This window comes from Thamnophis sirtalis, unplaced genomic scaffold (assembly GCF_051295495.1).
Source record: "Thamnophis sirtalis isolate CommonGarterSnake01/CBP01778 unplaced genomic scaffold, rThaSir2_p1.2 scaffold_15, whole genome shotgun sequence".
In the NCBI taxonomy this organism is placed as follows: Eukaryota; Metazoa; Chordata; class Lepidosauria; order Squamata; family Natricidae; genus Thamnophis; species Thamnophis sirtalis.
The window spans coordinates 35,869,062-35,884,551 of NW_028261395.1; positions in this window are offsets into that span (position 1 = coordinate 35,869,062).

A 15,490-nucleotide genomic window follows, 5' to 3' on the forward strand; every position below is an offset into this window, starting at 1 on the left:
GGACAACTTGCTTGAAATGGACAAAGGATTCCAACAGGGAGTTTCAAACTTTTTGAGGTGACAGAACTTCCAAGTTTTTTTTTAAAAAAAACCACAATTTCTGATCCAAAAGCAAAATGATAGACAATTGATTGTATTATTTCCCCTTTAATCTCACATGGAACCCATCAAGTTATTGCAGAATTGTAGGGTTCTGCTATGGAATACAATTTGAAAAACCCTGGATTAAAAAAAACCATGAACTGCAGAGTGATCCTGTGCTACCCTTAATTCAGAAGTAGAGCAGGGCAGCCTTAAGACTGTCAAACCAATGCGGAAGTAAGCCTCTTTGTCCCCCATCCTTGACCTTATATATGCTTGTTGCTGTCTGTACTCAACCATTCAGCTGGCCAATAAGAAGTGAGGACATAATAACTCTGTCCTTGAACACAGGCAAAAATAATTCACTATGGCATTGTCAAAATCAATTTCAAATAGGTATTTTCTTTCTGTTCTGAATAGAACTTCTGCCTTACTACAGCAGATCCTCAGTTCCTTATCCCATAATTTCTTTTTAGGCACAAATTGAGTCTTCCTTCTATATTTTTGCTTCTCAATCTTTTAGAATGAAAAGGAAAGAATATTGAAACTTCATCTGCTCTGATATCCTGAAATGTGGATATGTCACTGTGTAGATCGGTGGTGGTGATTTTTTTTTTTTACTGATGGTTCTGTGGGTGTGGCTTGGTGGGTGTGGCAGGGGAAGGATACTGTATAATCTCCATTCCCTCCCAATCAGCTGGGACTCTGGAGGAAGAGCCAGTCAGAAGTGGTATTTACCAGTTCTCTGAACTACTCAAATTTTCTGCTACCAGTTCTCCAGAACTGGTCAGAACCTGCTCAAGTACACCTCTAGTGTAGATATTGTATAGGAACCCTCAATGTTGTGCTTTCAGTTCCTCCTAGTTTTGGTCTATTTCTTCCTTTCTCAGAACAGAACAGAATAACAGAGTTGGAAGGGACCTTGGAGGTCTTCTAGTCCAACCCCCTGCTTAGGCAGGAAACTTTACACCAGTTCAGACAAATGGTTATCTAATCTCTTCTTAAAAACTTCCAGTGTTGAAGCATTCACAACTTCTGGAGGCAAGTTGTTCTACTGATTAATTGTTCTCACTGTCAGAAAATTTCTCCTCAGTTCTAAGTTGCTTCTCTTCTTGATTAATTTCCACCCATTGCTTCTTGTCCTGCCCTTAGGTGCTTTGAAGAATAGTTTGACTCCCTCTTCTTTGTGGCAACCCCTGAGATATTGGAACACTGCTATCATGTCTCCCCTAGTCCTTCTTTTCATTGAACTAGACATACCCAGTTCTTACAACCATTCTTCATATGTTTTGGCCTCCAGTTCCCTAATCGTCTTGGTTGCTCTTCTCTGCACTCTTTCTAGAGTCTCCACATTTTTTTACATCATGGTGACCAAAACTGGATGCAATATCCCAAGTGTGGCCTTACCAAGGCATTATAAAGTGGTATTAGTGCTTCACGTGAATTTGATTCTATCCCTCTGTTTATGCAGTCTAGAACTGTGTTGGCTTTTTTGGCAGCTGCTGCACACTGCTGACTCATATTTAAATGGTTGTCCACTAGGACTCCAAGATCCCTCTCACAGTTACTAGTATTGAGTGAGAATTCTACATATACTGTACCTGTGCTTTCTGTTTTCCTTGCCTAAATATAGAACCTTTTTTCAGCATTGAATTTCATTTTGTTAGATAAATCAAACACTGGAAATCCCACCCTCATTAAATTAAAAGAATTTTCCACCATGATCCATATATACTGTATTTTTCAGAGTATAAGACGCACCTTTTTCCCTCAAAAAAGGATGAAAATCTGGGTGCGTCTTATACTCTGAAACAGCATTTTTACCTCCCAAAACCCCGCCCCCTTCACCAAAATGGCCGTACATAGCCTTTAGGAGCCTTGCAGAGTGCTCCTGGGATCTGGGGAGGACAGAAATGAGTGAAAAATGGGCTGTTTCCCCGCCCCCAGGAGCACTCTATAAGCCTCCTAGAGGCCATGTATGCTCTTTTTTTGACAAAAAATGGGCCCGTTTTGGGGAAGTCTGCAGAGTATAAAAACTTTTTTTTCATTTGTTTCTTCAAAATCTTGGTGTATCTTGTTAGCCTATGCTTAAGATTAGAAATGATTTAAATTGTTTAAAGTTGGTTCAGCAAGAAGAAGCTAAGGTCAATGTAGAATGTTATTAATTTTTTTTTATTTCTTTTTTTTCTCAATAGATTTTAGACTGTTTGTTAGAAATCCATACCGTGTACGGATTCTGGGAAGTTGGGGGGGGGAGGTGGAGGGGGGTTGGGGGAGAGGGTGGAGGGAGGGAGGGGTATATATTAGGCTAGACAAGAATTTAGTGGTAAACTAGAATTATTTTGATATACAAGAAATTGTACTTTGATGTCTTACTGATTGAGGAATGATGAAATGTTTGCCTTAAAAGAAATAAAACTTTTGGGGAAAAAAATCTTGGTGTATCTTATATTTCAGTGCGTATTATACTCCCAAAAATACGGTATATAATCATCCTCTCTCAGCAAAGGCATTCCAGTAATAATACTTGCAGAATTGATGCATCAAGCTGTCATCGTGGGTTCGGTTGTCACCTTCTTATATGCCTGGATATCCTAGCAAACTGAATGCCTTCTGGCTAAAACAGAAGTTTCCATCCATCTCCTTATTTTTGCAGCAATTAAACTTCAGTCACTTTAGTGGTTTTGGATGCCAGCACAATGCGTGGGAGAAGTCCACATTTTGCCAACCGTAAATGGAAAGCAGAGATGTTTTCTACAGGACGTGGAAATTGACCAACCGCATGGGCTTCTGGCATCTGAAGCCAGGAAGCCACATCTATGTGATTACTGAAAAGAGAATGAATACATCTGTTCTTGCAGTTTCTTTAGTGTGCCAAAAGGCTGGCAAAGCCCACTTACTTGCAAAGAAAATAATAAAAGGCAAGCAAGATCTGGATCCAAAATATATTTGCCCCAATTAAAGAAACTTTTAAAATCATCATCGTAAAATCATGTTTGCATCCCAGAGTGTGTCACTAACAAAGAAATATCAGGAAAATTGGTAGACTAAATAGCTTCCTCAAAAGTTAGCTACCCAGCATGTAAAAAAATTATTTTCAAGTAAATGGCAGTGAAATCTCAAGGTTTCCATAAAATCCTCTTAATTATCAGATTTTGGAAAGTCAATTTGTGTTGTAACACAAGTTGTTCCTGCTTGCCAGTTTAGGAACTTACAGTGAAATAAGATTAAAAAACAGCTCTATTTCTCATAAATAGGATCCATTATGAGAGGACAGGTTGTGCCTTCCAAAAGTATTATACTGCACACCCCATGCATTCCAACTAGCATGGCCAAAATGTCCCACAATTGTATGGTCCTTAAACTACAGGAGATCCATTAAGACCCAGATTTCTCCTTTGTATCCCTTCTTCTTAGTGGTTATCAAACCAGATTAGAATAACCAGAGTTCGTCGCTCAAAGCACAGTGGTTGGTAAGGTGCAAACCTATTATGAACCCTATCCTAAAATCCTTTCTGATCCCGAGTAAATCTATCTCTCCTTCGTAGAGTGAATTTTGTGTAGATTTGTGAAAAATTAGAAAATAATTAGCATGATGACAGGGGAAAGATGAGCAGCTTGGGGACACAAAAGACATTTTACATCAAGTCCAAAGACTGGTACAACTCATCCATTATCCAAGAGCATCCCACCCAGATAAGAACTCTTCAACGTCTCTTCCGCATCCCATCCCCTATGGTTTGGTGCCAGTGGTGGGATCTTGCCAGTTTAACAACCGGTTCGGTGATCACGTTTTTCACACCTTACACACACTGTGTGCACATATACAGCTTTACCAAAACTTATCTTCCACGTCACTTCTTTGGGCAGTGACGTGGCGCGACAGCTAAGGCGCGGCAATCCGCTCTGCCGTGCTAATCAGCTGAGAGGATATAGGTAAGTAAAGTGCAAGAGTAAGCAGATGGGCCCACCTGATCACCGTAGCGAACCGATTTGCTCTCAGCTGATCGTTGGAGCTACCGGTTCGCCTGAACTGGTCCAAACCAGCTGAATCCCATCCCTGTTTGGTGTGCAGCAGGAGATGGCCAAGATTGGGCCAGAGGTTTTCTATGTGCCAAGCCTTACAAATTGTGTCCCCCACAAAAACCAATTTATTTCTAAATACACGGTAAAAAGCTATTCTACAGATATGTATTCCTTTAAAAAATAATGTAGGCAGATAAATAGTGTTTCCCTGAAAATAAGTCAGGGTCTTATTTTCTATTGACCCCCAAAATAAGCACTTGGCCTTATTTTGGGGGAGATCTTATTATTTTTGAGGTACATAAAGCAGTGAGTATGGTCATCTCATGGCTGCTGCTGTGTTGCAATATTTTCAGGGAGGGCTTATTTTCAGGGGAGGGCTTATTTTAGCGCATGTGCTCAAAAGCCTAATTGGGCTTATTATCCGGGGAGGGTTTATTTTCAGGGAAACAGGGTATCTCTTTTGAAAGTTGCATAATTCAATCTGTATGCATTTTTCCCTAGACATCCTAGGGAACTACCTACCATTAGAACTAGATCAGGAAGAAAGTCTTGCTATATAGCAAAAGAATATAATGTAATAAGTTACTGTGTAGGAAAGCTGCAAATATTCTGTTAATTGTTTGGGCATCACAGTTGAGATCTATAGATTTTCTTCTCAGAACCAGATACACAACTGATTGATAACAGCTGCAGTCATTCAACACCTGTCTCCATACATGGCTGTGTTATCCAAAGAGGCAAAATTTACAGTAAAAGCCTATTATGGCAAAAATTGGGCACCTCCCTAGAGATAGGTTCTTTCCATCTTTTGGAGCTGTGCTGTTATTCTAAAAATCTCACTAGCTGCCTCTGGTTTACGAGCATGGAAGGCTGGGAAAAAGCACTTTGATGCAACTAGCCACCCTGGTGTGATTTCCCACTATCTCTACAAGATTATAGATATTTGCACACTAATTCATTGAGGCACTTTGAATTGCACTGTATGTTTTAAAAGTGCTAAAAAACCAACAGGCATTGAAGTGAAGCTCTCTATGTTGTCTAGTGCTTCTGAGCTACTCTTTTTTGCCCCCAACTAAAATATTCCAACTTTTTCCCCCACTTTCCATGCAAATCTACTTGCAAATGTTCTGAGCGGACAACTGCCTCTGTGCTTACTTAGCTAGGACATGCTAATTCGGTTTAGCAATGAATTTGTTTAACTGGCCAAATTGCCAAGCCTGGAAGATAGATTTCACTTGCATTGGAGGACTTGGATGAAGCGATGCAAATCAATGCAACACATTAAACCTATTTGCTTCTGGATCTTGCTCAGATCTTGTCTTTGTTCCAGAAGGAGGCCGTATGCAAGAGATAACCGCTTTCTCTATTTGTACAATTTATTAGTTAATCTGTTTCTAACTGGGAACTAATTAAAGGAAGTGAATGCTTGTTTGGAAATGAGGATTAAACATGGGTAATTATTATAAATGCTACATTTCTAGTTCCACTCAGGCTTATTCATTCCCCTGTGCCCGTCTCTCACCTCTGGCAGATTGCTGATGATAATATATGGAGGGTCTTTTGTGAGTACTTGTTTCTACAAGCTGAAGCCCTTCATTTGGTATGGTTGACAAGTATTCCCTTTGCCTAAGAACATTAGTGGAGAGTATTTTCTTCTTGCAAATTCTTTTGACTGGCTGCAAATGAAGGCAGGGAAGTGGCAACTGCATAAAACCTAGTGTTAAAAACAATGTGTGTGAATCAGTTCATCTGCTGTAGACAATCCAAATGTACTGTGAATATCAGGATAGTGGGAGCTTTTTTTCCCTCTTGAGATTTTTCTCTATTAGTCATGTCTTGTCTGCCAGGCACAAAGAATCAGGACCATTTGTAAATCTTCAGCCTAGATTTATTCAAGCCAACATCACAAGAATCTAGTTAACTAACAGTAATCACTACAACGATGCTAAATAAATGGAGTTCAAGGGGGCGGGGCTTGGATCTCTGGTGACAATGCAAGGAGTCTAAACTGATGACATGTCTAACTCCACCTCCACCCTCCAGCTTGGCCTGCTCTACTCTGTCCTCCACCATCCTCTGGAATGCATTCAAGTTCACGCCGACTGCTTTGGTGAATCCATCCAGCCACCTCATTCTCTGTCGTCCCCTTCTTCTGTTGCCCTCAATCCTTCCCAGCATTAGGCTCTTCTCCAGCAAGTCCTTCCTTCTCATTAGGTGGTCAAAGTATTTGAATTTCATCTTCAGGATCTGGCCTTCTAAAGAGCAGTTAGGGTTGATCTCCTCTAGGACTGACCAGTTGGATCGCCTTGCAGTCCAAGGGACTTGCAGGAGTCTTCTCCAGCACCTTAGTTCAAAGGCCTCAATTATTTGGTGCTCAGCCTGTCCAACTTTCACAGCCATCCATTGCAACTGGGAAAACCATAACCTTGACTATACACATTTGGTTGGCAGAGTGATGTCTCTGCTTTTTAGTATGCTGTCTAGATTTGCCATGGCTTTCCTCCACAGGAGCAAGTGCCTTATTCTAGGGTATGGCTATCCTAACTCCCTTCCTCTTCCTCTATGCAGATCTGGCTGTGTTGCCTCTGGCTTCACTTCCCTCCTTGGAATGTGTGCCCTCCTTCCTGGGAAAGTACTGTTTCACAGTAGTCCTTCACATCACCCTGCCCCTCCATAGGCATAATCCATCATATGACCTTGCTTTTTCTGTTTTTATAAGAAACCCTCCCCTATAGAAAATATATTGTTGTATGTGAAAACATACAATCTTATTCATTTTTGCTTGGCAAACTAATTGGGTTAGGGCTCCAGGTTAGCATGTAAGTTACACCCACTCAAAGTCAAAAAGAAGCGGCAAAGTTTATTTCTGAGTATGAAAAAAAACAACCATCAATTACATTGATCTCTCCAGTGGTTCTTTTTCACCTCATTGAAAGCTTCTGCACTGTAGACAAATTCCTTGTGTTTAATCACAATTGGTCAAGTAAAGTATTTTTTATTTTTTTTATTTGTTTTGTCAAGTGTGTATAATAGATATAAGTACATACAAGATTATGAATACATGAAATGGATATGAATAAATGGGGTTGTTAGGACAGGGACAGCAGGCACATTGGTGCACTTATGCACCCCCTTACAGACCTCTTAGGAATGGGGTGAGGTTAACAGTAGACAGTCTAAGGTTAAAGTTGTGGGGGTTTGGAGAAGAAGCCACAGTCAGGTAGCATATTCTAGGCATTGACCACTAGTTAGTTAGTAGACTAACTAACTAATTAATAACTAATAATTACTAACCAACTAACTAGTTAGTTAGTAGACTAGACTAGACATTCTAGTCTAGTCCTGGTCCTGGTCCTGGTCCTGGTCCTGGTCCTGGTCCTGGTCCTGGTCCTGGTCCTGGTCCTGGTCCTGGTCCTGGTCCTGGTCCTAGTCCAGTGGTGGCATACTGGTGCCTGCTGGGAGCACCAGATACCGTTCCGGTATAGTGCTCCAGTGGGCACCCACACGCCTTCCCTCCTTACCTGTATTTGAGCTGATCGGGGCTTTCGTGCACAAGCACGGAGTGTACGGTGCCTGTGCAACACTCCGCTGAGCAGCTGGAGCATCGCAGAGCATTGCGGGCGGTAAGTACACATGCATGCGCTGCACTCATGCATGTGGTGGACACCCGGCCCCATTGCATGGTTGCAAGAGGATCCGGAACCCACCACTGTCCTAGTCCTAGTCCTAGTTCTAGTCTAGTCTGATCTATTTTTTTTTGTGGCCAAGGAGAATGACCCAAAAAACATAAAATATTTATAAAATATCTTCATTTGCAGTCATAACTTTGGTTTTAGGTTTTTCGATTCTATCAAATCCCATCTTACAGGCTAATTTCTGTGTTGCTTTCCACAGGCCATTTTACAAAAATCCTGTGTCTTTTATGTGATGAGAAGAACAGAAGCAACTGTGGGTAATGAGAATGATATTATTTAAAAACAACAACTCTGAACTGATCGGAGTGGAACAATGCATAGCAGGATGGCTAGCTTTATTGAAGAGATTAATGTACTTGATAGTACCGTAGAGAACTGGACATTATATATAGAAAGACTGGGACACATTTTGGGGGCAAATGAGATGGATACTGGGGTGGGGAAGTGCCTGTTTGAAGAGTTTTATAAGAGGCAATATATGTAGTTAATTAGGGACTTTAACTGCTCTATAAAACTCTGGTTACTCAGCTTTGTGTAACTAGTAAAAACAATGCAGGAACATTTTGATTCAGCATCATTATCAATTCCAGAGTAGTTCAGATTATATAAGTACAAGTAAAAAAGGGGAAGCCCACTACAGCATGTTCAGCTGTATTTTAAAAAGATACTCATAGTTATAAATTTAGTGAAGAGCTAAACTGCACATTGAGAGATTGGTTAGTGGGTGGAATTCTGAATAAAATATTGAAAAGGGGATTCTTAACACAGCTGGATTTAAAATTCAATAAGGTATTTTAAAATGGTATCTCTATGGAAACTGTTGCTGGAGATATTATACAGATCAGGAATGAAAACACATATAAATCATCTGTAATAAACCATACAGACAATGATGGGTCTAACTGAACTTTGATGTCATTGTAGCAGAGGTTTAGCCATACTAGCTCAATGCAGATTTAAAGGCAAAACCTGCAGAAAACATGATATAGTGTATTGTGGACCTGAGATAGAACATATTCAGAGAGCCTTTGGCTCAGGGAAAAGCTAACTATTTGCTAAGCCATTTGCTAAGCATTATGAAATAGTGGCAACAACACCATTTTTTAAATAGAGATAATAGTTTAGGCCAGAGATGAAAAATCTAATAATGAATCTGAATCTAAACTGAAAATCCAACTGCATAAAAGGTGATACTAATACTCAGTGACGTGCGGTGAAGTTTATGACTGGTGAGGCAGCAATTTTTTTTAGACTTGTGGATTTCAACTTCCAGAATTCCACAGCCAGGCATGCTCAGTTCCGATTTAAAGCGACAGCATTTGTTTTTCTCCTTTGCTAAATAAGTTTCCTTGTTTCTTTTTCTTCTCCCTTCCCCTCCTTCCTCCCTCCCTCTCTCCCTCCCTCCCCCCTCTCTCAAACACACACACACACACACACACACACACACAGTTGCACCAGGAGGATGAAGTTTGAATTTCTCCCCCTCCCTCCGACCCACACGTAACTTTTCCAGCTGTTTCAGAGAGGATTTCAACTCTGCTCTTGCCTGTCATCATGAAAAGAAAAAAAAATGTAAAAGGAAAAAGGCAAGAGCTGAGGTCAGGCTGGGCTAGTTGCTGCCATGACGTGCCTCATCTATGTCAGGAATTTTTCGGCTTTTAACCCTTGCTTAACTCTGCTCGAGTGATCATAAAAAGTCAGACTAGATGAGGCACATTGTTCTCCTGCCGCCTCCTGTAGAGGGCGCTTTTTCAGAGGCTTTTTTAAACAGTTAAGCAGATTCATCCATGGTGACTCTGGCAGCAACTAGCTCAGCCTGCACTCAGCTCTTGCCTTTTTCTTTTTACATTTTTTTTCTTTTCATTATGAGGGTGGTGAGGCTCTGCCTTCCCTGCCTCCCCTGACTGCACGTCCCTGCTAATACTTCTGAGTCAGAAGCACTGAAGTGCTTTGGTAATAAAAAGATTTGCTGGTGACATCAACATTGCCTGGGGGACACCCAATTCAGGGCTCCTTTTGCATCCCCATGAGGTTGCCCATTGAAGTTGTCTATTTGTAGTCATTCACTTTTGAACTGCTGGGTTGGCAGGAGCTGGAGCACGTGAAGGGAGCTCACCTCACCCTGTAGTAGCAGTGGGTCTTGAATGTGAGCCTGCCAATTGTCAGCCCAGTGTTCTAACTTCCTGAGTCACCACACTCCTTTATCAAAGGTGATAAGAGACCAGCAATATGGTTTACATAAGAAATTGTCAAAATATTCATGAACTGGCAGAGACATGGTAACAAGGTCAACCAATGAATAGGGCTTAGTAACAAGATCAAGTAACAAGAATTGAAACTGAAACTAGTTTTGTCTGTTCTCTGAACTGAAACAATCTCTCCTCTCTACCACGTTGGAAGAACCACTCTTGGTACTGCATATATTACTTCATGTGTTATTATGTATATAAAGAAGTTAATGAACCCTGCTGAATCAGTTATCTGTGTGTGCTTTCTGGATTTGATTTTTGCAACAAACTGACAGAAATGAATGGCTAAATTAGTAAATTAGTAAAATTGGACATTCATCTTCAAGTAGTGGTTATAAGCCAGTGAAAACCTGATAGCATTTCAAAAATTCTAAATCTTTGGAGTCCTAGTGGATAATAACTTAAACATGAGCCAACCGTTTGTGGCAGCAGTTAAAAAAGCTAATACAATCCTTGGTTGTATAAACAGAGGCATACAATCAAGGAGGGACTGAGAAAGATGCAGCCAGGGACCAGAATGGAGTCATGCTGCTAGTTAGTTTGACAGCAGTAAGATAGACATTGCTCTGAGACGAGATGGGGCAAATGCAGTCTAAAGCAACTGATGATATTTATGCAAAGGGTTCTCCCTCCTATAAAAATATTATGTCCAAAAGATATTATAGGAGAAATTACTTATGTAAAAGAGAACTGTCAGGCCTGGAAGCCACCTTTTGCATTGGGCCTTCAGTCCTGCCACATACAATGCTGTGGGAAACTGGGAGAGGGGATTATATGGAGTATGGGAGATATATAGTCAAAATAACATGCCTTTCTCAGAGAGTCAAGGACATCGTGGTGTATACCTGGTGTGACATGACTGAGAGGCATCTCCAGTTGGGACAGGGTCTGATTGGACCATGTGATGGATATGTGGGTGCTGGGCAGGAACTTGAACTTTTGTTTGGGTGGGGAAAACCTGGAAGCTTTCAGATTTGGGTTTTCCCAGATGTGTCAATATGACATCTCTAATAAAATGGAACTTTGAGGAACTTCAAGCTCGGAGTCTTCTTTCGTTGAGGGTGTACCTTGACATGAACATCTTAAGATCTACAAGATAAAAATGCAAAACAACCTTTCCATGCTGCAGAAATATCAGAACAGTAAGAACTTGCAGAAATACTGGAGAAAATGCACACATGCATGCACATAATCATGTGAACAGTCTTGTGACATCATGCTGCAAGTTGGCTCACCACAGGCATAGGGAAAAGAGCAGGATTCACATTGCAACATAGAAAGATGCTTGCATTTCTCTGAACTCTTTTTCCTCCCTTAAGATGCTCTTGCCTCTACTTGTTAGTGATTCCTGACATGTACGCTTTGGCACAGGTCCTGTTTATTCCGATCAGATTTGTTCAGGAGAGCTTTCTAAAAACAGATTTCCAGTACAGCTTTTAACAAGTTGCTGGATTCTTTTTTTGGGCAACATTGGAAAAGTCACTCAGAAAGAATTTGCCATTTTGGAGGAAAAGCAAATGCAATCAATAAACATATTTGGGAGAGAAACACCAAGAGGTTTGTCCCTTGATCTTTTAAAATTATTTGACTTAGCGTTGACTAACAAAACATTTCCAGAACTATAGGATGAGAAGAGAGAGAGGGAAAGGAAAGGAAAAGAAAGGAAAGGAGAAGGAAGGGAAGGAGAAGGAAAGGAAAGGAAAGGAGAAGTAAAGGAAAGGAAGGGAAGGAGAAGGGAAGGAAAGGAAAAGGGAAGGGAAGGAAAGGAGAAGGAGAAGGAAGGGAAGGAGGAGGAGAAAGAGAAGGAGAAGGAAAGGAAAGGAAGGGAAGGAGAAGGGAAGGAAAGGAAAGGAAGGAGGAGGAGAAAGAGAAGGAACAAGAGAAGGAGAAGGAAAGGAAATGGAACAAAAGGAAAGGAAAAGGAAAAGGAAAAGGAAAAAGAAGGAAGGAAGGAAGGAAGGAAGGAGAAAGGAAAAAGGAAAAATGTGATACAGAAGGCACAACCACTGCAAGACCCTAAGATATTGCCTAAACATCAGGTTCTCAGACTGCTAGTTTTAATAACATGAACAAACAACAAATTTCATCAAAGCTGTAGAGTTGCTGTCTTTGTAATTAAAGCCCACAGTCCCTGCTTGGCTCTACCTTTATATGCCTCGTGTTCAGGGATGAGTTGCTGCCGGCATTACTGCTGGTTTGGTGCGCGGTCCGCTCACGTGCACAGTTTCCTATAAATAGATCTGCGCAAGCGCAGAACATTTAAAAAGATCAAAAAAAGAAGTCACAGCAACCAGTTCGGAGGCGTGGCTATCATGCCGTCCCTACCGGCTCGGAGACCCAGTCACCATTTCTACTACCGCTTCCAAACCGGTGCAAACCAGTAGGAACCCACCTCTGCTCATGTTTCTCTTCTTCTGCAACAGTCACCACTCCCAAACTAACATCTCCTTGAATGATAGGAAAGGCAATGAGCCTGGGATAGCGATTATATAGAGGGTGGCATATTCACAAAGCTGCAACGTCTAGGATTACAGTAGGTTAGCTTCAGCTCCTGATTTTTCTTGTCTTCCCTCGCCAAGGTCAGTGTCATTATCTTAAACCATAGGATACTGGTGACCTGTCCAAACACCAGCCCTTCACTTAATAGATTTCTGATGTTTCAGGAGAAGGTTTCATGCCATCACCTACGATTTAAAGACAGGACTTTGAAAGGACATGCAGAGAGTGAAAATAGCCAAAGAGTCAGTGCCTAAGAAGGTATTTTAAAAGATATGAGCAAAAAATGAAAGATGAAGGAGTCTGTTTCTATTCAATCTTATATTTTCCCCCCTTCGGTTCTGTCATGTCTCATTCTTGGAGACCGCCTGGATGAGTCCCTCTAGATTTCTTGGCAAGGTTTTTCAGAAGAGGCTTGCCGTTGCCTTCTTCCTAGGGCTGAGAGAAAGTGATCGGCCCATGCTCACCCAGCTGCCTTTGTGCCTAAGGCAAGAGTAAAACTCATAGTCTCCTGGTTTTTGACCCACTGTACCAGGGATGAGCAACCCATGGCTCTGGAGCCACATGTGGCTCTTTCATCCCTCTGCTGCGGCTCCCTGTCACTGGTTGGCACCACAATTTTGAGAGGAGCTTCGCATTGTGGGGGGGGGGAGAAGCACAGTGCACCAGGAGAAGACTCTATGGCAAGAGGCAGGTTTTCCAGTCGGCTCCACAATGAATAGGGCTTTCAGTTACGAAAGGGGGAGGAAAAAGGATGCTGCACTAAGAGGAGACTCTATGGTGGGGGAACTGAACTTCTGATCAGCTCCAGGATTGAATGGAGGGCTTCCGGTTAGGACCTTTGTGGCTCCTGGTGTTTTCTGTGGAAAACGGGTCCAAATGTTTAAGGTTGCCAATCCCAGCACTATATCAAACTGGTTGTGAATCCAATCATTAATCAACTTGACATATCTATCCCAAGAAAGAATATATGAGAGGGATCTTGGAGTCTTAGTGGACAACCAGCTAAATATGAGCCAGCAGTGTGCAGTGGCAGCCAAAAAGCCAATGCAATCCTAAACTGCATTAGCAGAGGGATGCAATCAAGATCAAGTGAGGTACTAATACCACTCTATAAAGCCTTAATAAGACCACACCTAGAATACTGCATCCTGTTTTGGTCACCACACTATAAAAAAGACTCTAGAAAAAGTGCAGAGAAGAGCAACCAAGATGAATAGGGGACTGGAGACAAAAAACATATGAAGAACGGTTACAGGAACTATGCATGGCTAGCCTAGTAAAGAGAAAGACCAGGGGAGATATGATAGCAGTGTTCCAAAATTTGAGGGGCTGCCACAGAGAGAAGGAAGGAGTAAAGCTATATTCCAAGGCACCTGAAGGTCAAACAAGGAATAATGGGTGGAAATGGATCAAGGAGAGATTCAACCTAGAAATAAGGAGAGCTTTTCTGACAGTGAGAGCAATCAATCAATGGAGCAGAAGTTGCCTTCAGAAGTTGTGGGAGCTTCATCACTGGAAGCTTTCAAGAAGACACTGGACTGCCATCTGTCAGAAATGATGTAGGGTCTCCTGCTTGGGTTGGGGGTTGGACTGGATGACCTACAAGGTCCATTCCAACTCTGTTAATATATTGTTTAAAAATGAATGTAGCTAGTTACTATTTCGGGCTACTTTTTCTAGCACAGAGCTAGGGAACAATGGCCCTTTTATGACTTGCAAACTTCAATTCCAAGATTTCCAGATCCAGCCGTGCTGGCTTGGGAATTTTGGGAGTTGAAGTCCACAAGACATAAAGGGGACATTGTTCCCCACCTCTGTTCCAGAAAATCAGTAGACATTTTACTTGCGAATGAAAATAAATTAAAAATATTTTGCCTTCACGTTTTTGTCTTTTTTTCTTTCTAGTCATTCCATGTGGCCATTTCCTGTAGCAGGGCCAGAAAAATGTTCAGCTCGTCTTCCTATTGTATAAGTCAAATGAAGATGCTCCAAAAGGAATGGGAGATGTGCATTAATAAACTTATGGTGTTCAACCTTACGGAAAAAGCATTTATTTCTATTGCGGGCGAAGATGCCATAAATGTTCTGATTGGGAAATATAAACCCATATGGAATCAGTAGCATAAAATAGCTGACTTTATACTAATCCATAAATTCACATTTATGGAGGAAAGAAAGCCATCTGAAGGGTCATTTCCTGAAAAATTGGAATAGCTGTCAAGGGAGGTGATTTACTCTAGGAATTGTTTTGTATAATTAAATGAAAAATGTGCAAACTTAATGGGCTGTGCAATTTAGCCATCTGAAGTACCATTTGGGTTAGCTGTGCAATTATTAGGTTGGGCAAAGAAAAGATTTGTGTGTATTTAAGTGGAGATGGTACACACAGTGGGAAATGCTTGTCTTTGAGTGCATGTACACATATATGTGCATATTTCATGCAAAATCCATTGTAGAAATAGCATGTTTTTAAAGTGATTTTCAAAGGCACAGGAGTTATTAGTTATGTAAAACTGCAGAATAGCAGATATGGGCTGATCCCATATCTGGCAAATGCCCAAGTATGTCCCCAATCATGATTGTGATATCTAACCTTTTCTTTCTTTCTTTCTTTCTTTCTTTCTTTCTTTCTTTCTTTCTTTCTTTCTTTCTTTCTTTCTTTCTTTCTTTCTTTCTTTTTCTTCTTCTTCTTCTTCTTCTTCTTCTTCTTCTTCTTCTTCCTCTTCCTCTTCCTCTTCCTCTTCCTCTTCCTCTTCCTCTTCTTCTTCTTCTTCTTCTTCTTCTTCTTCTTCTTCTTCTTCTTCTTCTTCTTCTTCTCTTCTCTCTCTCTCTTTCCCTCCCTCCCTCCCTCCCTTCCCCCCAGGCTCATTTTCAGCCTCCTTGGCCTCCAGCAGCACTCCGCCAGTTAAAAAGGGGCCACGCGGGATCTTCGTGTGGCCT